This window comes from Crinia signifera, chromosome 6, assembly GCF_055691185.1.
Source record: "Crinia signifera chromosome 6, ASM5569118v1, whole genome shotgun sequence".
In the NCBI taxonomy this organism is placed as follows: Eukaryota; Metazoa; Chordata; class Amphibia; order Anura; family Myobatrachidae; genus Crinia; species Crinia signifera.
Genome location: NC_139222.1, coordinates 54,332,689 through 54,360,207, shown reverse-complemented (window position 1 = coordinate 54,360,207; position 27,519 = coordinate 54,332,689).

Genomic DNA, 27,519 nt, shown 5'->3' with positions numbered 1-27,519 from the left:
AGTAAATCCTGATATTTTTGGAGGTTGCAGGGGCAACTACACCATTCAAAATAGGCAGGCTTTAGCATATGCAGTTAGGCCCTGTAGGATGATTTTAGCTAAAAAGTGCCCCAAACACTCAAACGGGCTTGTATCTGGGAAGGTAAAATATGGGAAACATGACTTAGACACCAAATGATACACTGTATGCCATGTTTTCAATTTTTTATGCACAGTGGTTACAGCATGAAGCGAATGCATGTGAAAATACAAAGGGGCATTGCATTAAACAAGTCCAATGAGCGTCCCAAAATGGCTGGCCTGCCTGCTTTCATCCATCAATTGTTCTAAATTTTTCATTACCCAATGAGCTGAGGTGGAGTCTTAGCCAGTGGTACCATCAGGGAGATGTGTAAAGCACGTTAGGCTAGACAGCCAATCAGCTGCTAGCTTCCATCTGTCAATCAAATACAGCAGCCAATCAGAAAGCTGCCCATTGATCAGCAGGCCCTTTATGACATCACAGACAGACCCTCAGAACTATCTGTGCATGTCTAATGGCTGGCTTTCAGTTGGGCGGGTGGGTGGCAGAGGGAAGGGATGTCTGTCTCGTTTCTCCTGAAAATTGAGGTTTTTCTGCGTTTAAGGGAAAAGTTGAGGTCCGACGCGCAAAAGTGGGGTATCGTAGAAATCACCTTTTAAAGACGCACATTACTCGCCCCCAAAAATGGGCATTTCAAATGAGAAATGAGTCCAATGAACAAAATAGGGTGAATAAGTATGTATTTCAGGGGTGAGTTAGCAGGTTATTGGGGAAGTAAATCCTGATATTTTTGGAGGTTGCAGGGGCAACTACACCATTCAAAATAGGCAGGCTTTAGCATATGCAGTTAGGCCCTGTAGGATGATTTTAGCTAAAAAGTGCCCCAAACACTCAAACGGGCTTGTATCTGGGAATGGAAAATATGGGAAACATGACTTAGACACCAAATGATACACTGTATGCCATGTTTCCAAATTTTTATGCACAGTGGTTACAGCATGAAGCGAATGCATGTGAATATACAAAGGTGCTTTGCATTAAACAAGTCCACTGAGCGTCCCAAAATGGCTGGCCTGCCTGCTTTCATCCATCAATTGTTCTAAATTTTTCATTACCCAATGAGCTGAGGTGGAGTCTTAGCCAGTGGTACCATCAGGGAGATGTGTAAAGCACGTTAGGCTAGACAGCCAATCAGCTGCCAGCTTCCATCTGTCAATCAAATACAGCAGCCAATCAGAAAGCTACCCATTGATCAGCAGGCCCTTTATGACATCACAGACAGACCCTCAGAACTATCTGTGCATGTCTAATGGCTGGCTTTTAGTTGGGCGGGTGGGTGGCAGAGGGAGGGGATGTCTGTCTCGTTTCTCCTGAAAATTGCGGTTTTTCTGCGTTTACGGGAAAAGTTGAGGTCCGACGCGCAAAAGTGGGGTATCGTAGAAATCACCTTTTAAAGACGCACATTTCTGACCCCCCAAAAATGGGCATTTCAAATGAGAAATGAGTCCAATTAACAAAATAGGGTGAATAAGTATGTATTTCAGGGGTGAGTTAGCAGGTTATTGGGGAAGTAAGTCCTGATATTTTTGGAGGTTGCAGGGGCCACTAGACCATTCAAAATAGGCAGGCTTTAGCATATGCAGTTAGGCCCCGTAGGATGATTTTAGCTAAAAAGTGCCCCAAACACTCAAACGGGCTAGTATCTGGGAAGGAAAAACATGGGAAACATGACTTAGACACCAAATGATACACTGTATGCCATGTTTTCAATTTTTTATGCACAGTGGTTACAGCATGAAGCGAATGCATGTGAAAATACAAAGGGGCATTGCATTAAACAAGTCCAATGAGCGTCCCAAAATGGCTGGCCTGCCTGCTTTCATCCATCAATTGTTCTAAATTTTTCATTACCCAATGAGCTGAGGTGGAGTCTTAGCCAGTGGTACCATCAGGGAGGTGTGTAAAGCACTTTAGGCTAGACAGCCAATCAGCTGCTAGCTTCCATCTGTCAATCAAATACAGCAGCCAATCAGAAAGCTGCCCATTGATCAGCAGGCCCTTTATGACATCACAGACAGACCCTCAGAACTATCTGTGCATGTCTAATGGCTGGCTTTCAGTTGGGCGGGTGGGTGGCAGAGGGAGGGGATGTCTGTCTCGTTTCTCCTGAAAATTGCGGTTTTTCTGCGTTTACGGGAAAAGTTGAGGTTCGACGCGCAAAAGTGGGGTATCGTAGAAATCACCTTTTAAAGACGCACATTACTCGCCCCCCAAAAATGGGCATTTCAAATGAGAAATGAGTCCAATGAACAAAATAGGGTGAAAAAGTATGTATTTCAGGGGTGAGTTAGCAGGTTATTGGGGAAGTAAATCCTGATATTTTTGGAGGTTGCAGGGGCAACTACACCATTCAAAATAGGCAGGCTTTAGCATATGCAGTTAGGCCCTGTAGGATGATTTTAGCTAAAAAGTGCCCCAAACACTCAAACGGGCTTGTATCTGGGAAGGGAAAATATGGGAAACATGACTTAGACACCAAATGATACACTGTATGCCATGTTTTCAATTTTTTATGCACAGTGGTTACAGCATGAAGCGAATGCATGTGAAAATACAAAGGAGCATTGCATTAAACAAGTCCAATGAGCGTCCCAAAATGGCTGGCCTGCCTGCTTTCATCCATCAATTGTTCTAAATTTTTCATTACCCAATGAGCTGAGGTGGAGTCTTAGCCAGTGGTACCATCAGGGAGATGTGTAAAGCACGTTAGGCTAGACAGCCAATCAGCTGCTAGCTTCCATCTGTCAATCAAATACAGCAGCCAATCAGAAAGCGGCCCATTGATCAGCAGGCCCTTTATGACATCACAGACAGACCCTCAGAACTATCTGTGCATGTCTAATGGCTGGCTTTCAGTTGGGCGGGTGGGTGGCAGAGGGAGGGGATGTCTGTCTCGTTTCTCCTGAAAATTGCGTTTTTTCTGCGTTTAAGGGAAAAGTTGAGGTCCGACGCGCAAAAGTGGGGTATCGTAGAAATCACCTTTTAAAGACGCACATTACTCGCCCCCAAAAATGGGCATTTCAAATGAGAAATGAGTCCAATGAACAAAATAGGGTGAATAAGTATGTATTTCAGGGGTGAGTTAGCAGGTTATTGGGGAAGTAAATCCTGATATTTTTGGAGGTTGCAGGGGCAACTACACCATTCAAAATAGGCAGGCTTTAGCATATGCAGTTAGGCCCTGTAGGATGATTTTAGCTAAAAAGTGCCCCAAACACTCAAACGGGCTTGTATCTGGGAAGGGAAAATATGGGAAACATGACTTAGACACCAAATGATACACTGTATGCCATGTTTCCAAATTTTTATGCACAGTGGATACAGCATGAAGCGAATGCATGTGAATATACAAAGGTGCTTTGCATTAAACAAGTCCACTGAGCGTCCCAAAATGGCTGGCCTGCCTGCTTTTATCCATCAATTGTTCTAAATTTTTCATTACCCAATGAGCTGAGGTGGAGTCTTAGCCAGTGGTACCATCAGGGAGATGTGTAAAGCACGTTAGGCTAGACAGCCAATCAGCTGCCAGCTTCCATCTGTCAATCAAATACAGCAGCCAATCAGAAAGCTGCCCATTGATCAGCAGCCCTTTGTGACATCACAGACAGACCCTCAGAACTATCTGTGCATGTCTAATGGCTGGCTATCAGTTGGGCGGGTGGGTGGCAGAGGGAGGGGATGTCTGTCTCGTTTCTCCTGAAAATTGCGGTTTTTCTGCGTTTAAGGGAAAAGTTGAGGTCCGACGCGCAAAAGTGGGGTATCGTAGAAATCACCTTTTAAAGACGCACATTACTCGCCCCCAAAAATGGGCATTTCAAATGAGAAATGAGTCCAATGAACAAAATAGGGTGAATAAGTATGTATTTCAGGGGTGAGTTAGCAGGTTATTGGGGAAGTAAATCCTGATATTTTTGGAGGTTGCAGGGGCAACTACACCATTCAAAATAGGCAGGCTTTAGCATATGCAGTTAGGCCCTGTAGGATGATTTTAGCTAAAAAGTGCCCCAAACACTCAAACGGGCTTTTATCTGGGAATGGAAAATATGGGAAACATGACTTAGACACCAAATGATACACTGTATGCCATGTTTCCAAATTTTTATGCACAGTGGTTACAGCATGAAGCGAATGCATGTGAATATACAAAGGTGCTTTGCATTAAACAAGTCCACTGAGCGTCCCAAAATGGCTGGCCTGCCTGCTTTTATCCATCAATTGTTCTAAATTTTTCATTACCCAATGAGCTGAGGTGGAGTCTTAGCCAGTGGTACCATCAGGGAGATGTGTAAAGCACGTTAGGCTAGACAGCCAATCAGCTGCCAGCTTCCATCTGTCAATCAAATACAGCAGCCAATCAGAAAGCTGCCCATTGATCAGCAGCCCTTTGTGACATCACAGACTGACCCTCAGAACTATCTGTGCATGTCTAATGGCTGGCTATCAGTTGGGCGGGTGGGTGGCAGAGGGAGGGGATGTCTGTCTCGTTTCTCCTGAAAATTGCGGTTTTTCTGCGTTTAAGGGAAAAGTTGAGGTCCGACGCGCAAAAGTGGGGTATCGTAGAAATCACCTTTTAAAGACGCACATTACTCGCCCCCAAAAATGGGCATTTCAAATGAGAAATGAGTCCAATTAACAAAATAGGGTGAATAAGTATGTATTTCAGGGGTGAGTTAGCAGGTTATTGGGGAAGTAAATCCTGATATTTTTGGAGGTTGCAGGGGCAACTACACCATTCAAAATAGGCAGGCTTTAGCATATGCAGTTAGGCCCTGTAGGATGATTTTAGCTAAAAAGTGCCCCAAACACTCAAACGGGCTTGTATCTGGGAAGGGAAAATATGGGAAACATGACTTAGACACCAAATGATACACTGTATGCCATGTTTCCAAATTTTTATGCACAGTGGTTACAGCATGAAGCGAATGCATGTGAATATACAAAGGTGCATTGCATTAAACAAGTCCACTGAGCGTCCCAAAATGGCCGGCCTGCCTGCTTTCATCCATCAATTGTTCTAAATTTTTCATTACCCAAATGAGCTGAGGTGGAGTCTTAGCCAGTGGTACCATCAGGGAGGTGTGTAAAGCACGTTAGGCTAGACAGCCAATCAGCTGCCAGCTTCCATCTGTCAATCAAATACAGCAGCCAATCAGAAAGCTGCCCATTGATCAGCAGGCCCTTTATGACATCACAGACAGACCCTCAGAACTATCTGTGCATGTCTAATGGCTGGCTATCAGTTGGGCGGGTGGGTGGCAGAGCGAGGGGATGTCTGTCTCGTTTCTCCTGAAAATTGCGGTTTTTCTGCGTTTAAGGGAAAAGTTGAGGTCCGACGCGCAAAAGTGGGGTATCGTAGAAATCACCTTTTAAAGACGCACATTACTCGCCCCCAAAAATGGGCATTTCAAATGAGAAATGAGTCCAATTAACAAAATAGGGTGAATAAGTATGTATTTCAGGGGTGAGTTAGCAGGTTATTGGGGAAGTAAATCCTGATATTTTTGGAGGTTGCAGGGGCAACTACACCATTCAAAATAGGCAGGCTTTAGCATATGCAGTTAGGCCCTGTAGGATGATTTTAGCTAAAAAGTGCCCCAAACACTCAAACGGGCTTGTATCTGGGAATGGAAAATATGGGAAACATGACTTAGACACCAAATGATACACTGTATGCCATGTTTCCAAATTTTTATGCACAGTGGTTACAGCATGAAGCGAATGCATGTGAATATACAAAGGTGCTTTGCATTAAACAAGTCCACTGAGCGTCCCAAAATGGCTGGCCTGCCTGCTTTCATCCATCAATTGTTCTAAATTTTTCATTACCCAATGAGCTGAGGTGGAGTCTTAGCCAGTGGTACCATCAGGGAGATGTGTAAAGCACGTTAGGCTAGACAGCCAATCAGCTGCCTGCTTCCATCTGTCAATCAAATACAGCAGCCAATCAGAAAGCTGCCCATTGATCAGCAGGCCCTTTATGACATCACAGACAGACCCTCAGAACTATCTGTGCATGTCTAATGGCTGGCTATCAGTTGGGCGGGTGGGTGGCAGAGGGAGGGGATGTCTGTCTCGTTTCTCCTGAAAATTGCGGTTTTTCTGCGTTTAAGGGAAAAGTTGAGGTCCGACGCGCAAAAGTGGGGTATCGTAGAAATCACCTTTTAAAGACGCACATTAATCGCCCCCAAAAATGGGCATTTCAAATGAGAAATGAGTCCAATTAACAAAATAGGGTGAATAAGTATGTATTTCAGGGGTGAGTTAGCAGGTTATTGGGGAAGTAAATCCTGATATTTTTGGAGGTTGCAGGGGCAACTACACCATTCAAAATAGGCAGGCTTTAGCATATGCAGTTAGGCCCTGTAGGATGATTTTAGCTAAAAAGTGCCCCAAACACTCAAACGGGCTTGTATCTGGGAAGGGAAAATATGGGAAACATGACTTAGACACCAAATGATACACTGTATGCCATGTTTCCAAATTTTTATGCACAGTGGTTACAGCATGAAGCGAATGCATGTGAATATACAAAGGTGCATTGCATTAAACAAGTCCACTGAGCGTCCCAAAATGGCCGGCCTGCCTGCTTTCATCCATCAATTGTTCTAAATTTTTCATTACCCAAATGAGCTGAGGTGGAGTCTTAGCCAGTGGTACCATCAGGGAGGTGTGTAAAGCACTTTAGGCTAGACAGCCAATCAGCTGCCAGCTTTCATCTGTCAATCAAATACAGCAGCCAATCAGAAAGATGCCCATTGATCAGCAGGCCCTTTATGACATCACAGACAGACCCTCAGAACTATCTGTGCATGTCTAATGGCTGGCTTTCAGTTGGGCGGGTGGGTGGCAGAGGGAGGGGATGTCTGTCTCGTTTCTCCTGAAAATTGCGGTCTTTCTGCGTTTACGGGAAAAGTTGAGGTCCGACGCGCAAAAGTGGGGTATCGTAGAAATCACCTTTTAAAGACGCACATTTCGGGCTCCCCAAAAATGGGCATTTCAAATGAGAAATGAGTCCAATGAACAAAATAGGGTGAATAAGTATGTATTTCAGGGGTGAGTTAGCAGGTTATTGGGGAAGTAAGTCCTGATATTTTTGGAGGTTGCAGGGGCCAGTAGTAGTAGTAGTAGTACGTTTATTTATAAGGCGCCGCAAAGTGTCCGCAGCGCCGTACATAGCAAACAAAAAAATTACGAGGTAACGTACAGGGTGTGTTGAAAAATACAGTATAAATAGGGGTATAGCTGGTAGAACTAAAATCAGCATCAGTTCAGAAGTAGGTGTCAAAATTGTCGAGGAGACTGAAGATGAAGTAGAGGAAGGGAAGAACAGGACAGGAGCACAGGTGAGGTAAAGAGGTAGGGTGAGTACGTGAGGAAGGAGGGCCCTACTCATAAGAGTTAACATACTAAAAATAGGTGGGTGGACGAACGAAAAACAATAGGATAAGTAGGAACGGAGGGGAACGGAGGCAGTATAGTAGAATCAAAAGAGGTTAGGAGGAGGGATAGGCTAGTCAAAAAAAGTGGGTTTTAAGGGAGCGCTTGAAGGAGGTAAGGGAATCAGAAATCCTGATGGGTGGCGGGAGGTTGTTCCAGTGCAGGGGGGCAGCGCGAGAGAAGTCTTGGACACGGGAGTGGGAGGAGGTGATTAGGTGAGAGGTCAGTCGGCGGTCAGTGATGGAGCGAAGAGGACGGAAGGGAGTGTGGATAGAGATCAGTGAAGAGAGGTAGGGAGCTGTGGAGGAGGAGAGAGCCTTGTAGGTGGTGGTGAGGAGTTTAAAGAGAACTCGGAAAGGAATGGGGAGCCAGTGAAGAGATAGACAGAGGGGGGAGGCGGAGGTAGAGCGGCGGGAGAGGAAGATGAGCCTAGCAGCAGCGTTAAGAATGGATTGGAGAGGTGCGAGGCGGGTGAGAGGTAGCCCAGAGAGAAGGATGTTGCAGTAGTCAAGGCGGGAGATGACAAGAGAGTGAATGAGAATTTTGGTCGCGTCAGTGGAGAGGAATGGTCTGATGCGTGAGATGTTGCGTAGGTGAAAGCGGCAAGACTGTGAGAGAGCACGAATGTGGGGGGTGAAAGAGAGGGAGGAGTCAATGATAACACCGAGGCAGCGCGTTTGGTCGGTGGAGGTGATCTCGGTTTCACCAATACTGATGGAGATAGTGGGAGAAGATGGGATGTTCGGGGGATGGAAGATTAGAAGTTCAGTTTTAGCCATGTTTAGCTTCAGGAAGCGTTGGGTCATCCAGGCTGAGATGGCCGTGAGGCATTCGGAGACCTTGGACAGGAGTGATGGGGATAGGTCGGGGGAAGAGAGATAGATTAGGGTATCATCAGCATAAAGGTGGTAATGAAAACCATAGGAGCTGATGAGGGTGCCCAGAGAGGTGGGTGTAGAGAGAGAAAAGGAGAGGGCCAAGGACAGACCCTTGGGGCCACTACACCATTCAAAATAGGCAGGCTTTAGCATATGCAGTTAGGCCCTGTAGGATGATTTTAGCTAAAAAGTGCCCCAAACACTCAAACGGGCTTGTATCTGGGAAGGGAAAATATGGGAAACATGACTTAGACACCAAATGATACACTGTATGCCATGTTTCCAAATTTTTATGCACAGTGGTTACAGCATGAAGCGAATGCATGTGAATATACAAAGGTGCATTGCATTAAACAAGTCCACTGAGCGTCCCAAAATGGCCGGCCTGCCTGCTTTCATCCATCAATTGTTCTAAATTTTTCATTACCCAAATGAGCTGAGGTGGAGTCTTAGCCAGTGGTACCATCAGGGAGGTGTGTAAAGCACTTTAGGCTAGACAGCCAATCAGCTGCCAGCTTCTATTTGTCAATCAAATACAGCAGCCAATCAGAAAGCTCCCCATTGATCAGCAGGCCCTTTATGACATCACAGACAGACCCTCAGAACTATCTGTGCATGTCTAATGGCTGGCTTTCAGTTGGGCGGGTGGGTGGCAGAGGGAGGGGATGTCTGTCTCGTTTCTCCTGAAAATTGCGGTTTTTCTGCGTTTACGGGAAAAGTTGAGGTCCGACGCGCAAAAGTGGGGTATCGTAGAAATCACCTTTTAAAGACGCACATTTATGGCTCCCCAAAATTGGGCATTTCAAATGAGAAATGAGTCCAATGAACAAAATAGGGTGAATAAGTATGTATTTCAGGGGTGAGTTAGCAGGTTATTGGGGAAGTAAGTCCTGATATTTTTGGAGGTTGCAGGGGCCACTACACCATTCAAAATAGGCAGGCTTTAGCATATGCAGTTAGGCCCTGTAGGATGATTTTAGCTAAAAAGTGCCCCAAACATTCAAACGGGCTTGTATCTGGGAAGGGAAAATATGGGAAACATGACTTAGACACCAAATGATACACTGTATGCCATGTTTCCACTTTTTTATGCACAGTGGTTACAGCATGAAGCGAATGCATGTGAATATACAAAGGTGCATTGCATTAAAAAAGTCCAATGAGCGTCCCAAAATGGCCGGCCTGCCTGCTTTCATCCATCAATTGTTCTAAATTTTTCATTACCCAAATGAGCTGAGATGGAGTCTTAGCCAATGGTACCATCAGGGAGGTGTGTAAAGCACTTTAGGCTAGACAGCCAATCAGCTGCCAGCTTTCATCTGTCAATCAAATACAGCAGCCAATCAGAAAGCTGCCCATTGATCAGCAGGCCCTTTATGACATCACAGACAGACCCTCAGAACTATCTGTGCATGTCTAATGGCTGGCTTTCAGTTGGGCGGGTGGGTGGCAGAGGGAGGGGATGTCTGTCTCGTTTCTCCTGAAAATTGCGGTTTTTCTGCGTTTACGGGAAAAGTTGAGGTCCGACGCGCAAAAGTGGGGTATCGTAGAAATCACCTTTTAAAGATGCATATTTCTGGCTCCCCAAAAATGGGCATTTCAAATGAGAAATGAGTCCAATGAACAAAATAGGGTGAATAAGTATGTATTTCAGGGGTGAGTTAGCAGGTTATTGGGGAAGTAAGTCCTGATATTTTTGGAGGTTGCAGGGGCCACTACACCATTCAAAATAGGCAGGCTTTAGCATATGCAGTTAGGCCCTGTAGGATGATTTTAGCTAAAAAGTGCCCCAAACACTCAAACGGGCTTGTATCTGGGAAGGGAAAATATGGGAAACATGACTTAGACACCAAATGATACACTGTATGCCATGTTTCCAAATTTTTATGCACAGTGGTTACAGCATGAAGCGAATGCATGTGAATATACAAAGGTGCATTGCATTAAACAAGTCCACTGAGCGTCCCAAAATGGCCGGCCTGCCTGCTTTCATCCATCAATTGTTCTAAATTTTTCATTACCCAAATGAGCTGAGGTGGAGTCTTAGCCAGTGGTACCATCAGGGAGGTGTGTAAAGCACTTTAGGCTAGACAGCCAATCAGCTGCCAGCTTTCATCTGTCAATCAAATACAGCAGCCAATCAGAAAGATGCCCATTGATCAGCAGGCCCTTTATGACATCACAGACAGACCCTCAGAACTATCTGTGCATGTCTAATGGCTGGCTTTCAGTTGGGCGGGTGGGTGGCAGAGGGAGGGGATGTCTGTCTCGTTTCTCCTGAAAATTGCGGTCTTTCTGCGTTTACGGGAAAAGTTGAGGTCCGACGCGCAAAAGTGGGGTATCGTAGAAATCACCTTTTAAAGACGCACATTTCGGGCTCCCCAAAAATGGGCATTTCAAATGAGAAATGAGTCCAATGAACAAAATAGGGTGAATAAGTATGTATTTCAGGGGTGAGTTAGCAGGTTATTGGGGAAGTAAGTCCTGATATTTTTGGAGGTTGCAGGGGCCAGTAGTAGTAGTAGTAGTACGTTTATTTATAAGGCGCCGCAAAGTGTCCGCAGCGCCGTACATAGCAAACAAAAAAATTACGAGGTAACGTACAGGGTGTGTTGAAAAATACAGTATAAATAGGGGTATAGCTGGTAGAACTAAAATCAGCATCAGTTCAGAAGTAGGTGTCAAAATTGTCGAGGAGACTGAAGATGAAGTAGAGGAAGGGAAGAACAGGACAGGAGCACAGGTGAGGTAAAGAGGTAGGGTGAGTACGTGAGGAAGGAGGGCCCTACTCATAAGAGTTAACATACTAAAAATAGGTGGGTGGACGAACGAAAAACAATAGGATAAGTAGGAACGGAGGGGAACGGAGGCAGTATAGTAGGATCAAAAGAGGTTAGGAGGAGGGATAGGCTAGTCAAAAAAAGTGGGTTTTAAGGGAGCGCTTGAAGGAGGTAAGGGAATCAGAAATCCTGATGGGTGGCGGGAGGTTGTTCCAGTGCAGGGGGGCAGCGCGAGAGAAGTCTTGGACACGGGAGTGGGAGGAGGTGATTAGGTGAGAGGTCAGTCGGCGGTCAGTGATGGAGCGAAGAGGACGGAAGGGAGTGTGGATAGAGATCAGTGAAGAGAGGTAGGGAGCTGTGGAGGAGGAGAGAGCCTTGTAGGTGGTGGTGAGGAGTTTAAAGAGAACTCGGAAAGGAATGGGGAGCCAGTGAAGAGATAGACAGAGGGGGGAGGCGGAGGTAGAGCGGCGGGAGAGGAAGATGAGCCTAGCAGCAGCGTTAAGAATGGATTGGAGAGGTGCGAGGCGGGTGAGAGGTAGCCCAGAGAGAAGGATGTTGCAGTAGTCAAGGCGGGAGATGACAAGAGAGTGAATGAGAATTTTGGTCGCGTCAGTGGAGAGGAATGGTCTGATGCGTGAGATGTTGCGTAGGTGAAAGCGGCAAGACTGTGAGAGAGCACGAATGTGGGGGGTGAAAGAGAGGGAGGAGTCAATGATAACACCGAGGCAGCGCGTTTGGTCGGTGGAGGTGATCTCGGTTTCACCAATACTGATGGAGATAGTGGGAGAAGATGGGATGTTCGGGGGATGGAATATTAGAAGTTCAGTTTTAGCCATGTTTAGCTTCAGGAAGCGTTGGGTCATCCAGGCTGAGATGGCCGTGAGGCATTCGGAGACCTTGGACAGGAGTGATGGGGATAGGTCGGGGGAAGAGAGATAGATTAGGGTATCATCAGCATAAAGGTGGTAATGAAAACCATAGGAGCTGATGAGGGTGCCCAGAGAGGTGGGTGTAGAGAGAGAAAAGGAGAGGGCCAAGGACAGACCCTTGGGGCCACTACACCATTCAAAATAGGCAGGCTTTAGCATATGCAGTTAGGCCCTGTAGGATGATTTTAGCTAAAAAGTGCCCCAAACACTCAAACGGGCTTGTATCTGGGAAGGGAAAATATGGGAAACATGACTTAGACACCAAATGATACACTGTATGCCATGTTTCCAAATTTTTATGCACAGTGGTTACAGCATGAAGCGAATGCATGTGAATATACAAAGGTGCATTGCATTAAACAAGTCCACTGAGCGTCCCAAAATGGCCGGCCTGCCTGCTTTCATCCATCAATTGTTCTAAATTTTTCATTACCCAAATGAGCTGAGGTGGAGTCTTAGCCAGTGGTACCATCAGGGAGGTGTGTAAAGCACTTTAGGCTAGACAGCCAATCAGCTGCCAGCTTCTATTTGTCAATCAAATACAGCAGCCAATCAGAAAGCTCCCCATTGATCAGCAGGCCCTTTATGACATCACAGACAGACCCTCAGAACTATCTGTGCATGTCTAATGGCTGGCTTTCAGTTGGGCGGGTGGGTGGCAGAGGGAGGGGATGTCTGTCTCGTTTCTCCTGAAAATTGCGGTTTTTCTGCGTTTACGGGAAAAGTTGAGGTCCGACGCGCAAAAGTGGGGTATCGTAGAAATCACCTTTTAAAGACGCACATTTCTGGCTCCCCAAAATTGGGCATTTCAAATGAGAAATGAGTCCAATGAACAAAATAGGGTGAATAAGTATGTATTTCAGGGGTGAGTTAGCAGGTTATTGGGGAAGTAAGTCCTGATATTTTTGGAGGTTGCAGGGGCCACTACACCATTCAAAATAGGCAGGCTTTAGCATATGCAGTTAGGCCCTGTAGGATGATTTTAGCTAAAAAGTGCCCCAAACATTCAAACGGGCTTGTATCTGGGAAGGGAAAATATGGGAAACATGACTTAGACACCAAATGATACACTGTATGCCATGTTTCCACTTTTTTATGCACAGTGGTTACAGCATGAAGCGAATGCATGTGAATATACAAAGGTGCATTGCATTAAAAAAGTCCAATGAGCGTCCCAAAATGGCCGGCCTGCCTGCTTTCATCCATCAATTGTTCTAAATTTTTCATTACCCAAATGAGCTGAGATGGAGTCTTAGCCAATGGTACCATCAGGGAGGTGTGTAAAGCACTTTAGGCTAGACAGCCAATCAGCTGCCAGCTTTCATCTGTCAATCAAATACAGCAGCCAATCAGAAAGCTGCCCATTGATCAGCAGGCCCTTTATGACATCACAGACAGACCCTCAGAACTATCTGTGCATGTCTAATGGCTGGCTTTCAGTTGGGCGGGTGGGTGGCAGAGGGAGGGGATGTCTGTCTCGTTTCTCCTGAAAATTGCGGTTTTTCTGCGTTTACGGGAAAAGTTGAGGTCCGACGCGCAAAAGTGGGGTATCGTAGAAATCACCTTTTAAAGATGCATATTTCTGGCTCCCCAAAAATGGGCATTTCAAATGAGAAATGAGTCCAATGAACAAAATAGGGTGAATAAGTATGTATTTCAGGGGTGAGTTAGCAGGTTATTGGGGAAGTAAGTCCTGATATTTTTGGAGGTTGCAGGGGCCACTACACCATTCAAAATAGGCAGGCTTTAGCATATGCAGTTAGGCCCTGTAGGATGATTTTAGCTAAAAAGTGCCCCAAACACTCAAACGGGCTTGTATCTGGGAAGGGAAAATATGGGAAACATGACTTAGACACCAAATGATACACTGTATGCCATGTTTCCAAATTTTTATGCACAGTGGTTACAGCATGAAGCGAATGCATGTAAATATACAAAGATGCATTGCATTAAACAAGTCCAATGAGCGTCCCAAAATGGCCGGCCTGCCTGCTTTCATCCATCAATTGTTCTAAATTTTTCATTACCCAATGAGCTGAGGTGGAGTCTTAGCCAGTGGTACCATCAGGGAGGTGTGTAAAGCACTTTAGGCTAGACAGCCAATCAGCTGCCAGCTTCCATCTGTCAATCAAATACAGCAGCCAATCAGAAAGCTGCCCATTGATCAGCAGGCCCTTTATGACATCACAGACAGACCCTCAGAACTATCTGTGCATGTCTAATGGCTGGCTGTCAGTTGGGCGGGTGGGTGGCAGAGGGAGGGGATGTCTGTCTCGTTTCTCCTGAAAATTGCGGTTTTTCTGCGTTTACGGGAAAAGTTGAGCACCGACGCGCAAAAGTGGGGTATCGTAGAAATCACCTTTTAAAGACGCACATTTCTAGCTCCCCAAAAATGGGCATTTCAAATGAGAAATGAGTCCAATGAACAAAATAGGGTGAATAAGTATGTATTTCAGGGGTGAGTTAGCAGGTTATTGGGGAAGTAAGTCCTGATATTTTTGGAGGTTGCAGGGGCCACTACACCATTCAAAATAGGCAGGCTTTAGCATATGCAGTTAGGCCCTGTAGGATGATGTTAGCTAAAAAGTGCCCCAAACATTCAAACGGGCTTGTATCTGGGAAGGGAAAATATGGGAAACATGACTTAGACACCAAATGATACACTGTATGCCATGTTTCCACTTTTTTATGCACAGTGGTTACAGCATGAAGCGAATGCATGTGAATATACAAAGGTGCATTGCATTAAAAAAGTCCAATGAGCGTCCCAAAATGGCCGGCCTGCCTGCTTTCATCCATCAATTGTTCTAAATTTTTCATTACCCAAATGAGCTGAGATGGAGTCTTAGCCAATGGTACCATCAGGGAGGTGTGTAAAGCACTTTAGGCTAGACAGCCAATCAGCTGCCAGCTTTCATCTGTCAATCAAATACAGCAGCCAATCAGAAAGCTGCCCATTGATCAGCAGGCCCTTTATGACATCACAGACAGACCCTCAGAACTATCTGTGCATGTCTAATGGCTGGCTTTCAGTTGGGCGGGTGGGTGGCAGAGGGAGGGGATGTCTGTCTCGTTTCTCCTGAAAATTGCGGTTTTTCTGCGTTTACGGGAAAAGTTGAGGTCCGACGCGCAAAAGTGGGGTATCGTAGAAATCACCTTTTAAAGATGCATATTTCTGGCTCCCCAAAAATGGGTATTTCAAATGAGAAATGAGTCCAATGAACAAAATAGGGTGAATAAGTATGTATTTCAGGGGTGAGTTAGCAGGTTATTGGGGAAGTAAGTCCTGATATTTTTGGAGGTTGCAGGGGCCACTACACCATTCAAAATAGGCAGGCTTTAGCATATGCAGTTAGGCCCTGTAGGATGATTTTAGCTAAAAAGTGCCCCAAACACTCAAACGGGCTTGTATCTGGGAAGGGAAAATATGGGAAACATGACTTAGACACCAAATGATACACTGTATGCCATGTTTCCAAATTTTTATGCACAGTGGTTACAGCATGAAGCGAATGCATGTAAATATACAAAGATGCATTGCATTAAACAAGTCCAATGAGCGTCCCAAAATGGCCGGCCTGCCTGCTTTCATCCATCAATTGTTCTAAATTTTTCATTACCCAATGAGCTGAGGTGGAGTCTTAGCCAGTGGTACCATCAGGGAGGTGTGTAAAGCACTTTAGGCTAGACAGCCAATCAGCTGCCAGCTTCCATCTGTCAATCAAATACAGCAGCCAATCAGAAAGCTGCCCATTGATCAGCAGGCCCTTTATGACATCACAGACAGACCCTCAGAACTATCTGTGCATGTCTAATGGCTGGCTGTCAGTTGGGCGGGTGGGTGGCAGAGGGAGGGGATGTCTGTCTCGTTTCTCCTGAAAATTGCGGTTTTTCTGCGTTTACGGGAAAAGTTGAGCACCGACGCGCAAAAGTGGGGTATCGTAGAAATCACCTTTTAAAGACGCACATTTCTAGCTCCCCAAAAATGGGCATTTCAAATGAGAAATGAGTCCAATGAACAAAATAGGGTGAATAAGTATGTATTTCAGGGGTGAGTTAGCAGGTTATTGGGGAAGTAAGTCCTGATATTTTTGGAGGTTGCAGGGGCCACTACACCATTCAAAATAGGCAGGCTTTAGCATATGCAGTTAGGCCCTGTAGGATGATTTTAGCTAAAAAGTGCCCCAAACACTCAAACGGGCTTGTATCTGGGAAGGGAAAAAATGGGAAACATGACTTAGACACCAAATGATACACTGTATGCCATGTTTCCAAATTTTTATGCACAGTGGTTACAGCATGAAGCGAATGCATGTAAATATACAAAGGTGCATTGCATTAAACAAGTCCAATGAGCGTCCCAAAATGGCCGGCCTGCCTGCGTTCATCCATCAATTGTTCTAAATTTTTCATTACCCAATGAGCTGAGGTGGAGTCTTAGCCAGTGGTACCATCAGGGAGGTGTGTAAAGCACTTTAGGCTAGACAGCCAATCAGCTGCCAGCTTCCATCTGTCAATCAAATACAGCAGCCAATCAGAAAGCTGCCCATTGATCAGCAGGCCCTTTATGACATCACAGACAGACCCTCAGAACTATCTGTGCATGTCTAATGGCTGGCTGTCAGTTGGGCGGGTGGGTGGCAGAGGGAGGGGATGTCTGTCTCGTTTCTCCTGAAAATTGCGTTTTTTCTGCGTTTACGGGAAAAGTTGAGGTCCGACGCGCAAAAGTGGGGTATCGTAGAAATCACCTTTTAAAGACGCACATTTCGGGCTCCCCAAAAATGGGCATTTCAAATGAGAAATGAGTCCAATGAACAAAATAGGGTGAATAAGTATGTATTTCAGGGGTGAGTTAGCAGGTTATTGGGGAAGTAAGTCCTGATATTTTTGGAGGTTGCAGGGGCCACTACACCATTCAAAATAGGCAGGCTTTAGCATATGCAGTTAGGCCCTGTAGGATGATTTTAGCTAAAAAGTGCCCCAAACACTCAAACGGGCTTGTATCTGGGAAGGGAAAATATGGGAAACATGACTTAGACACCAAATGATACACTGTATGCCATGTTTCCAAATTTTTATGCACAGTGGTTACAGCATGAAGCGAATGCATGTGAATATACAAAGGTGCATTGCATTAAACAAGTCCACTGAGCGTCCCAAAATGGCCGGCCTGCCTGCTTTCATCCATCAATTGTTCTAAATTTTTCATTACCCAAATGAGCTGAGGTGGAGTCTTAGCCAGTGGTACCATCAGGGAGGTGTGTAAAGCACTTTAGGCTAGACAGCCAATCAGCTGCCAGCTTTCATCTGTCAATCAAATACAGCAGCCAATCAGAAAGATGCCCATTGATCAGCAGGCCCTTTATGACATCACAGACAGACCCTCAGAACTATCTGTGCATGTCTAATGGCTGGCTTTCAGTTGGGCGGGTGGGTGGCAGAGGGAGGGGATGTCTGTCTCGTTTCTCCTGAAAATTGCGGTCTTTCTGCGTTTACGGGAAAAGTTGAGGTCCGACGCGCAAAAGTGGGGTATCGTAGAAATCACCTTTTAAAGACGCACATTTCGGGCTCCCCAAAAATGGGCATTTCAAATGAGAAATGAGTCCAATGAACAAAATAGGGTGAATAAGTATGTATTTCAGGGGTGAGTTAGCAGGTTATTGGGGAAGTAAGTCCTGATATTTTTGGAGGTTGCAGGGGCCAGTAGTAGTAGTAGTAGTAAGTTTATTTATAAGGCGCCGCAAAGTGTCCGCAGCGCCGTACATAGCAAACAAAAAAATTACGAGGTAACGTACAGGGTGTGTTGAAAAATACAGTATAAATAGGGGTATAGCTGGTAGAACTAAAATCAGCATCAGTTCAGAAGTAGGTGTCAAAATTGTCGAGGAGACTGAAGATGAAGTAGAGGAAGGGAAGAACAGGACAGGAGCACAGGTGAGGTAAAGAGGTAGGGTGAGTACGTGAGGAAGGAGGGCCCTACTCATAAGAGTTAACATACTAAAAATAGGTGGGTGGACGAACGAAAAACAATAGGATAAGTAGGAACGGAGGGGAACGGAGGCAGTATAGTAGGATCAAAAGAGGTTAGGAGGAGGGATAGGCTAGTCAAAAAAAGTGGGTTTTAAGGGAGCGCTTGAAGGAGGTAAGGGAATCAGAAATCCTGATGGGTGGCGGGAGGTTGTTCCAGTGCAGGGGGGCAGCGCGAGAGAAGTCTTGGACACGGGAGTGGGAGGAGGTGATTAGGTGAGAGGTCAGTCGGCGGTCAGTGATGGAGCGAAGAGGACGGAAGGGAGTGTGGATAGAGATCAGTGAAGAGAGGTAGGGAGCTGTGGAGGAGGAGAGAGCCTTGTAGGTGGTGGTGAGGAGTTTAAAGAGAACTCGGAAAGGAATGGGGAGCCAGTGAAGAGATAGACAGAGGGGGGAGGCGGAGGTAGAGCGGCGGGAGAGGAAGATGAGCCTAGCAGCAGCGTTAAGAATGGATTGGAGAGGTGCGAGGCGGGTGAGAGGTAGCCCAGAGAGAAGGATGTTGCAGTAGTCAAGGCGGGAGATGACAAGAGAGTGAATGAGAATTTTGGTCGCGTCAGTGGAGAGGAATGGTCTGATGCGTGAGATGTTGCGTAGGTGAAAGCGGCAAGACTGTGAGAGAGCACGAATGTGGGGGGTGAAAGAGAGGGAGGAGTCAATGATAACACCGAGGCAGCGCGTTTGGTCGGTGGAGGTGATCTCGGTTTCACCAATACTGATGGAGATAGTGGGAGAAGATGGGATGTTCGGGGGATGGAAGATTAGAAGTTCAGTTTTAGCCATGTTTAGCTTCAGGAAGCGTTGGGTCATCCAGGCTGAGATGGCCGTGAGGCATTCGGAGACCTTGGACAGGAGTGATGGGGATAGGTCGGGGGAAGAGAGATAGATTAGGGTATCATCAGCATAAAGGTGGTAATGAAAACCATAGGAGCTGATGAGGGTGCCCAGAGAGGTGGGTGTAGAGAGAGAAAAGGAGAGGGCCAAGGACAGACCCTTGGGGCCACTACACCATTCAAAATAGGCAGGCTTTAGCATATGCAGTTAGGCCCTGTAGGATGATTTTAGCTAAAAAGTGCCCCAAACACTCAAACGGGCTTGTATCTGGGAAGGGAAAATATGGGAAACATGACTTAGACACCAAATGATACACTGTATGCCATGTTTCCAAATTTTTATGCACAGTGGTTACAGCATAAAGCGAATGCATGTGAATATACAAAGGTGCATTGCATTAAACAAGTCCACTGAGCGTCCCAAAATGGCCGGCCTGCCTGCTTTCATCCATCAATTGTTCTAAATTTTTCATTACCCAAATGAGCTGAGGTGGAGTCTTAGCCAGTGGTACCATCAGGGAGGTGTGTAAAGCACTTTAGGCTAGACAGCCAATCAGCTGCCAGCTTCTATTTGTCAATCAAATACAGCAGCCAATCAGAAAGCTCCCCATTGATCAGCAGGCCCTTTATGACATCACAGACAGACCCTCAGAACTATCTGTGCATGTCTAATGGCTGGCTTTCAGTTGGGCGGGTGGGTGGCAGAGGGAGGGGATGTCTGTCTCGTTTCTCCTGAAAATTGCGGTTTTTCTGCGTTTACGGGAAAAGTTGAGGTCCGACGCGCAAAAGTGGGGTATCGTAGAAATCACCTTTTAAAGACGCACATTTCTGGCTCCCCAAAATTGGGCATTTCAAATGAGAAATGAGTCCAATGAACAAAATAGGGTGAATAAGTATGTATTTCAGGGGTGAGTTAGCAGGTTATTGGGGAAGTAAGTCCTGATATTTTTGGAGGTTGCAGGGGCCACTACACCATTTAAAATAGGCAGGCTTTAGCATATGCAGTTAGGCCCTGTAGGATGATTTTAGCTAAAAAGTGCCCCAAACATTCAAACGGGCTTGTATCTGGGAAGGGAAAATATGGGAAACATGACTTAGACACCAAATGATACACTGTATGCCATGTTTCCACTTTTTTATGCACAGTGGTTACAGCATGAAGCGAATGCATGTGAATATACAAAGGTGCATTGCATTAAAAAAGTCCAATGAGCGTCCCAAAATGGCCGGCCTGCCTGCTTTCATCCATCAATTGTTCTAAATTTTTCATTACCCAAATGAGCTGAGATGGAGTCTTAGCCAATGGTACCATCAGGGAGGTGTGTAAAGCACTTTAGGCTAGACAGCCAATCAGCTGCCAGCTTTCATCTGTCAATCAAATACAGCAGCCAATCAGAAAGCTGCCCATTGATCAGCAGGCCCTTTATGACATCACAGACAGACCCTCAGAACTATCTGTGCATGTCTAATGGCTGGCTTTCAGTTGGGCGGGTGGGTGGCAGAGGGAGGGGATGTCTGTCTCGTTTCTCCTGAAAATTGCGGTTTTTCTGCGTTTACGGGAAAAGTTGAGGTCCGACGCGCAAAAGTGGGGTATCGTAGAAATCACCTTTTAAAGATGCATATTTCTGGCTCCCCAAAAATGGGCATTTCAAATGAGAAATGAGTCCAATGAACAAAATAGGGTGAATAAGTATGTATTTCAGGGGTGAGTTAGCAGGTTATTGGGGAAGTAAGTCCTGATATTTTTGGAGGTTGCAGGGGCCACTACACCATTCAAAATAGGCAGGCTTTAGCATATGCAGTTAGGCCCTGTAGGATGATTTTAGCTAAAAAGTGCCCCAAACACTCAAACGGGCTTGTATCTGGGAAGGGAAAATATGGGAAACATGACTTAGACACCAAATGATACACTGTATGCCATGTTTCCAAATTTTTATGCACAGTGGTTACAGCATGAAGCGAATGCATGTAAATATACAAAGATGCATTGCATTAAACAAGTCCAATGAGCGTCCCAAAATGGCCGGCCTGCCTGCTTTCATCCATCAATTGTTCTAAATTTTTCATTACCCAATGAGCTGAGGTGGAGTCTTAGCCAGTGGTACCATCAGGGAGGTGTGTAAAGCACTTTAGGCTAGACAGCCAATCAGCTGCCAGCTTCCATCTGTCAATCAAATACAGCAGCCAATCAGAAAGCTGCCCATTGATCAGCAGGCCCTTTATGACATCACAGACAGACCCTCAGAACTATCTGTGCATGTCTAATGGCTGGCTGTCAGTTGGGCGGGTGGGTGGCAGAGGGAGGGGATGTCTGTCTCGTTTCTCCTGAAAATTGCGGTTTTTCTGCGTTTACGGGAAAAGTTGAGCACCGACGCGCAAAAGTGGGGTATCGTAGAAATCACCTTTTAAAGACGCACATTTCTAGCTCCCCAAAAATGGGCATTTCAAATGAGAAATGAGTCCAATGAACAAAATAGGGTGAATAAGTATGTATTTCAGGGGTGAGTTAGCAGGTTATTGGGGAAGTAAGTCCTGATATTTTTGGAGGTTGCAGGGGCCAGTAGTAGTAGTAGTAGTACATTTATTTATAAGGCGCCGCAAAGTGTCCGCAGCGCCGTACATAGCAAACAAAAAAATTACGAGGTAACGTACAGGGTGTGTTGAAAAATACAGTATAAATAGGGGTATAGCTGGTAGAACTAAAATCAGCATCAGTTCAGAAGTAGGTGTCAAAATTGTCGAGGAGACTGAAGATGAAGTAGAGGAAGGGAAGAACAGGACAGGAGCACAGGTGAGGTAAAGAGGTAGGGTGAGTACGTGAGGAAGGAGGGCCCTACTCATAAGAGTTAACATACTAAAAATAGGTGGGTGGACGAACGAAAAACAATAGGATAAGTAGGAACGGAGGGGAACGGAGGCAGGATAGGAGGATCAAAAGAGGTTAGGAGGAGGGATAGGCTAGTCGAAAAAAGTGGGTTTTAAGGGAGCGCTTGAAGGAGGTAAGGGAATCAGAAATCCTGATGGGTGGCGGGAGGTTGTTCCAGTGCAGGGGGGCAGCGCGAGAGAAGTCTTGGACACGGGAGTGGGAGGAGGTGATTAGGTGAGAGGTCAGTCGGCGGTCAGTGATGGAGCGAAGAGGACGGGAGGGAGTGTGGATAGAGATCAGTGAAGAGAGGTAGGGAGCTGTGGAGGAGGAGAGAGCCTTGTAGGTGGTGGTGAGGAGTTTAAAGAGAACTCGGAAAGGAATGGGGAGCCAGTGAAGAGATAGACAGAGGGGGGAGGCGGAGGTAGAGCGGCGGGAGAGGAAGATGAGCCTAGCAGCAGCGTTAAGAATGGATTGGAGAGGTGCGAGGCGGGTGAGAGGTAGCCCAGAGAGAAGGATGTTGCAGTAGTCAAGGCGGGAGATGACAAGAGAGTGAATGAGAATTTTGGTCGCGTCAGTGGAGAGTAATGGTCTGATGCGTGAGATGTTGCGTAGGTGAAAGCGGCAAGACTGTGAGAGAGCACGAATGTGGGGGGTAAAAGAGAGGGAGGAGTCAATGATAACACCGAGGCAGCGCGTTTGGTCGGTGGAGGTGATCTCGGTTTCACCAATACTGATGGAGATAGTGGGAGAAGATGGGATGTTCGGGGGATGGAAGATTAGAAGTTCAGTTTTAGCCATGTTTAGCTTCAGGAAGCGTTGGGTCATCCAGGCTGAGATGGCCGTGAGGCATTCGGAGACCTTGGACAGGAGTGATGGGGATAGGTCGGGGGAAGAGAGATAGATTAGGGTATCATCAGCATAAAGGTGGTAATGAAAACCATAGGAGCTGATGAGGGTGCCCAGAGAGGTGGGTGTAGAGAGAGAAAAGGAGAGGGCCAAGGACAGACCCTTGGGGCCACTACACCATTCAAAATAGGCAGGCTTTAGCATATGCAGTTAGGCCCTGTAGGATGATTTTAGCTAAAAAGTGCCCCAAACAATCAAACGGGCTTGTATCTGGGAAGGGAAAATAAGGGAAACATGACTTAGACACCAAATGATACACTGTATGCCATGTTTCCAAATTTTTATGCACAGTGGTTACAGCATGAAGCGAATGCATGTGAATATACAAAGGTGCATTGCATTAAACAAGTCCACTGAGCGTCCCAAAATGGCCGGCCTGCCTGCTTTCATCCATCAATTGTTCTAAATTTTTCATTACCAAAATGAGCTGAGGTGGAGTCTTAGCCAGTGGTACCATCAGGGAGGTGTGTAAAGCACTTTAGGCTAGACAGCCAATCAGCTGCCAGCTTCTATTTGTCAATCAAATACAGCAGCCAATCAGAAAGCTCCCCATTGATCAGCAGGCCCTTTATGACATCACAGACAGACCCTCAGAACTATCTGTGCATGTCTAATGGCTGGCTTTCAGTTGGGCGGGTGGGTGGCAGAGGGAGGGGATGTCTGTCTCGTTTCTCCTGAAAATTGCGGTTTTTCTGCGTTTACGGGAAAAGTTGAGGTCCGACGCGCAAAAGTGGGGTATCGTAGAAATCACCTTTTAAAGACGCACATTTCTGGCTCCCCAAAATTGGGCATTTCAAATGAGAAATGAGTCCAATGAACAAAATAGGGTGAATAAGTATGTATTTCAGGGGTGAGTTAGCAGGTTATTGGGGAAGTAAGTCCTGAAATTTTGGAGGTTGCAGGGGCCACTACACCATTCAAAATAGGCAGGCTTTAGCATATGCAGTTAGGCCCTGTAGGATGATTTTAGCTAAAAAGTGCCCCAAACATTCAAACGGGCTTGTATCTGGGAAGGGAAAATATGGGAAACATGACTTAGACACCAAATGATACACTGTATGCCATGTTTCCACTTTTTTATGCACAGTGGTTACAGCATGAAGCGAATGCATGTGAATATACAAAGGTGCATTGCATTAAACAAGTCCACTGAGCGTCCCAAAATGGCCGGCCTGCCTGCTTTCATCCATCAATTGTTCTAAATTTTTCATTACCCAAATGAGCTGAGGTGGAGTCTTAGCCAATGGTACCATCAGGGAGGTGTGTAAAGCACTTTAGGCTAGACAGCCAATCAGCTGCCAGCTTTCATCTGTCAATCAAATACAGCAGCCAATCAGAAAGCTGCCCATTGATCAGCAGGCCCTTTATGACATCACAGACAGACCCTCAGAACTATCTGTGCATGGCTGGCTTTCAGTTGGGCGGGTGGGTGGCAGAGGGAGGGGATGTCTGTCTCGTTTCTCCTGAAAATTGCGGTTTTTCTGCGTTTACGGGAAAAGTTGAGGTCCGACGCGCAAAAGTGGGGTATCGTAGAAATCACCTTTTAAAGATGCACATTTCTGGCTCCCCAAAAATGGGCATTTCAAATGAGAAATGAGTCCAATGAACAAAATAGGGTGAATAAGTATGTATTTCAGGGGTGAGTTAGCAGGTTATTGGGGAAGTAAGTCCTGATATTTTTGGAGGTTGCAGGGGCCACTACACCATTCAAAATAGGCAGGCTTTAGCATATGCAGTTAGGCCCTGTAGGATGATTTTAGCTAAAAAGTGCCCCAAACACTCAAACGGGCTTGTATCTGGGAAGGGAAAATATGGGAAACATGACTTAGACACCAAATGATACACTGTATGCCATGTTTCCAAATTTTTATGCACAGTGGTTACAGCATGAAGCGAATGCATGTAAATATACAAAGGTGCATTGCATTAAACAAGTCCAATGAGCGTCCCAAAATGGCCGGCCTGCCTGCTTTCATCCATCAATTGTTCTAAATTTTTCATTACCAAATGAGCTGAGGTGGAGTCTTAGCCAGTGGTACCATCAGGGAGGTGTGTAAAGCACTTTAGGCTAGACAGCCAATCAGCTGCCAGCTTCCATCTGTCAATCAAATACAGCAGCCAATCAGAAAGCTGCCCATTGATCAGCAGGCCCTTTATGACATCACAGACAGACCCTCAGAACTATCTGTGCATGTCTAATGGCTGGCTGTCAGTTGGGTGGGTGGGTGGCAGAGGGAGGGGATGTCTGTCTCGTTTCTCCTGAAAATCACGTTTTTTCTGCGTTTACGGGAAAAGTTGAGGTCCGACGCGCAAAAGTGGGGTATCGTAGAAATCACCTTTTAAAGACACACATTTCTGGCTCCCCAAAAATGGGCATTTCAAATGAGAAATGAGTCCAATGATCAAAATAGGGTGAATAAGTATGTATTTCAGGGGTGAGTTAGCAGGTTATTGGGGAAGTAAGTCCTGATATTTTTGGAGGTTGCAGGGGCCACTACACCATTCAAAATAGGCAGGCTTTAGCATATGCAGTTAGGCCCTGTAGGATGATTTTAGCTAAAAAGTGCCCCAAACACTCAAACGGGCTTGTATCTGGGAAGGGAAAATATGGGAAACATGACTTAGACACCAAATGATACACTGTATGCCATGTTTCCAAATTTTTATGCACAGTGGTTACAGCATGAAGCGAATGCATGTGAATATACAAAGGTGCATTGCATTAAACAAGTCCACTGAGCGTCCCAAAATGGCCGGCCTGCCTGCTTTCATCCATCAATTGTTCTAAATGTTTCATTACCCAAATGAGCTGAGGTGGAGTCTTAGCCAGTGGTACCATCAGGGAGGTGTGTAAAGCACTTTAGGCTAGACAGCCAATCAGCTGCCAGCTTCTATTTGTCAATCAAATACAGCAGCCAATCAGAAAGCTCCCCATTGATCAGCAGGCCCTTTATGACATCACAGACAGACCCTCAGAACTATCTGTGCATGTCTAATGGCTGGCTTTCAGTTGGGCGGGTGGGTGGCAGAAGGAGGGGATGTCTGTCTCGTTTCTCCTGAAAATTGCGGTTTTTCTGCGTTTACGGGAAAAGTTGAGGTCCGACGCGCAAAAGTGGGGTATCGTAGAAATCACCTTTTAAAGACGCACATTTCTGGCCCCCCAAAAATGGGCATTTCAAATGAGAAATAAGTCCAATGAACAAAATAGGGTGAATAAGTATGTATTTCAGGGGTGAGTTAGCAGGTTATTGGGGAAGTAAGTCCTGATATTTTTGGAGGTTGCAGGGGCCACTACACCATTCAAAATAGGCAGGCTTTAGCATATGCAGTTAGGCCCTGTAGGATGATTTTAGTTAAAAAGTGCCCCAAACACTCAAACGGGCTTGTATCTGGGAAGGGAAAATATGGGAAACATGACTTAGACACCAAATGATACACTGTATGCCATGTTTCCAAATTTTTATGCACAGTGGTTACAGCATGAAGCGAATGCATGTAAATATACAAAGGTGCATTGCATTAAACAAGTCCAATGAGCGTCCTAAAATGGCCGGCCTGCCTGCTTTCATCCATCAATTGTTCTAAATTTTTCATTACCCAATGAGCTGAGGTGTAGTCTTAGCCAGTGGTACCATCAGGGAGGTGTGTAAAGCACTTTAGGCTAGACAGCCAATCAGCTGCCAGCTTCCATCTGTCAATCAAATACAGCAGCCAATCAGAAAGCTGCCCATTGATCAGCAGGCCCTTTATGACATCACAGACAGACCCTCAGAACTATCTGTGCATGTCTAATGGCTGGCTGTCAGTTGGGCGGGTGGGTGGCAGAGGGAGGGGATGTCTGTCTCGTTTCTCCTGAAAATTGCGGTTTTTCTGCGTTTACGGGAAAAGTTGAGCACCGACGCGCAAAAGTGGGGTATCGTAGAAATCACCTTTTAAAGACGCACATTTCTAGCTCCCCAAAAATGGGCATTTCAAATGAGAAATGAGTCCAATGAACAAAATAGGGTGAATAAGTATGTATTTCAGGGGTGAGTTAGCAGGTTATTGGGGAAGTAAGTCCTGATATTTTTGGAGGTTGCAGGGGCCACTACACCATTCAAAATAGGCAGGCTTTAGCATATGCAGTTAGGCCCTGTAGGATGATTTTAGCTAAAAAGTGCCCCAAACACTCAAACGGGCTTGTATCTGGGAAGGGAAAAAATGGGAAACATGACTTAGACACCAAATGATACACTGTATGCCATGTTTCCAAATTTTTATGCACAGTGGTTACAGCATGAAGCGAATGCATGTAAATATACAAAGGTGCATTGCATTAAACAAGTCCAATGAGCGTCCCAAAATGGCCGGCCTGCCTGCGTTCATCCATCAATTGTTCTAAATTTTTCATTACCCAATGAGCTGAGGTGGAGTCTTAGCCAGTGGTACCATCAGGGAGGTGTGTAAAGCACTTTAGGCTAGACAGCCAATCAGCTGCCAGCTTCCATCTGTCAATCAAATACAGCAGCCAATCAGAAAGCTGCCCATTGATCAGCAGGCCCTTTATGACATCACAGACAGACCCTCAGAACTATCTGTGCATGTCTAATGGCTGGCTGTCAGTTGGGCGGGTGGGTGGCAGAGGGAGGGGATGTCTGTCTCGTTTCTCCTGAAAATTGCGTTTTTTCTGCGTTTACGGGAAAAGTTGAGGTCCGACGCGCAAAAGTGGGGTATCGTAGAAATCACCTTTTAAAGACGCACATTTCGGGCTCCCCAAAAATGGGCATTTCAAATGAGAAATGAGT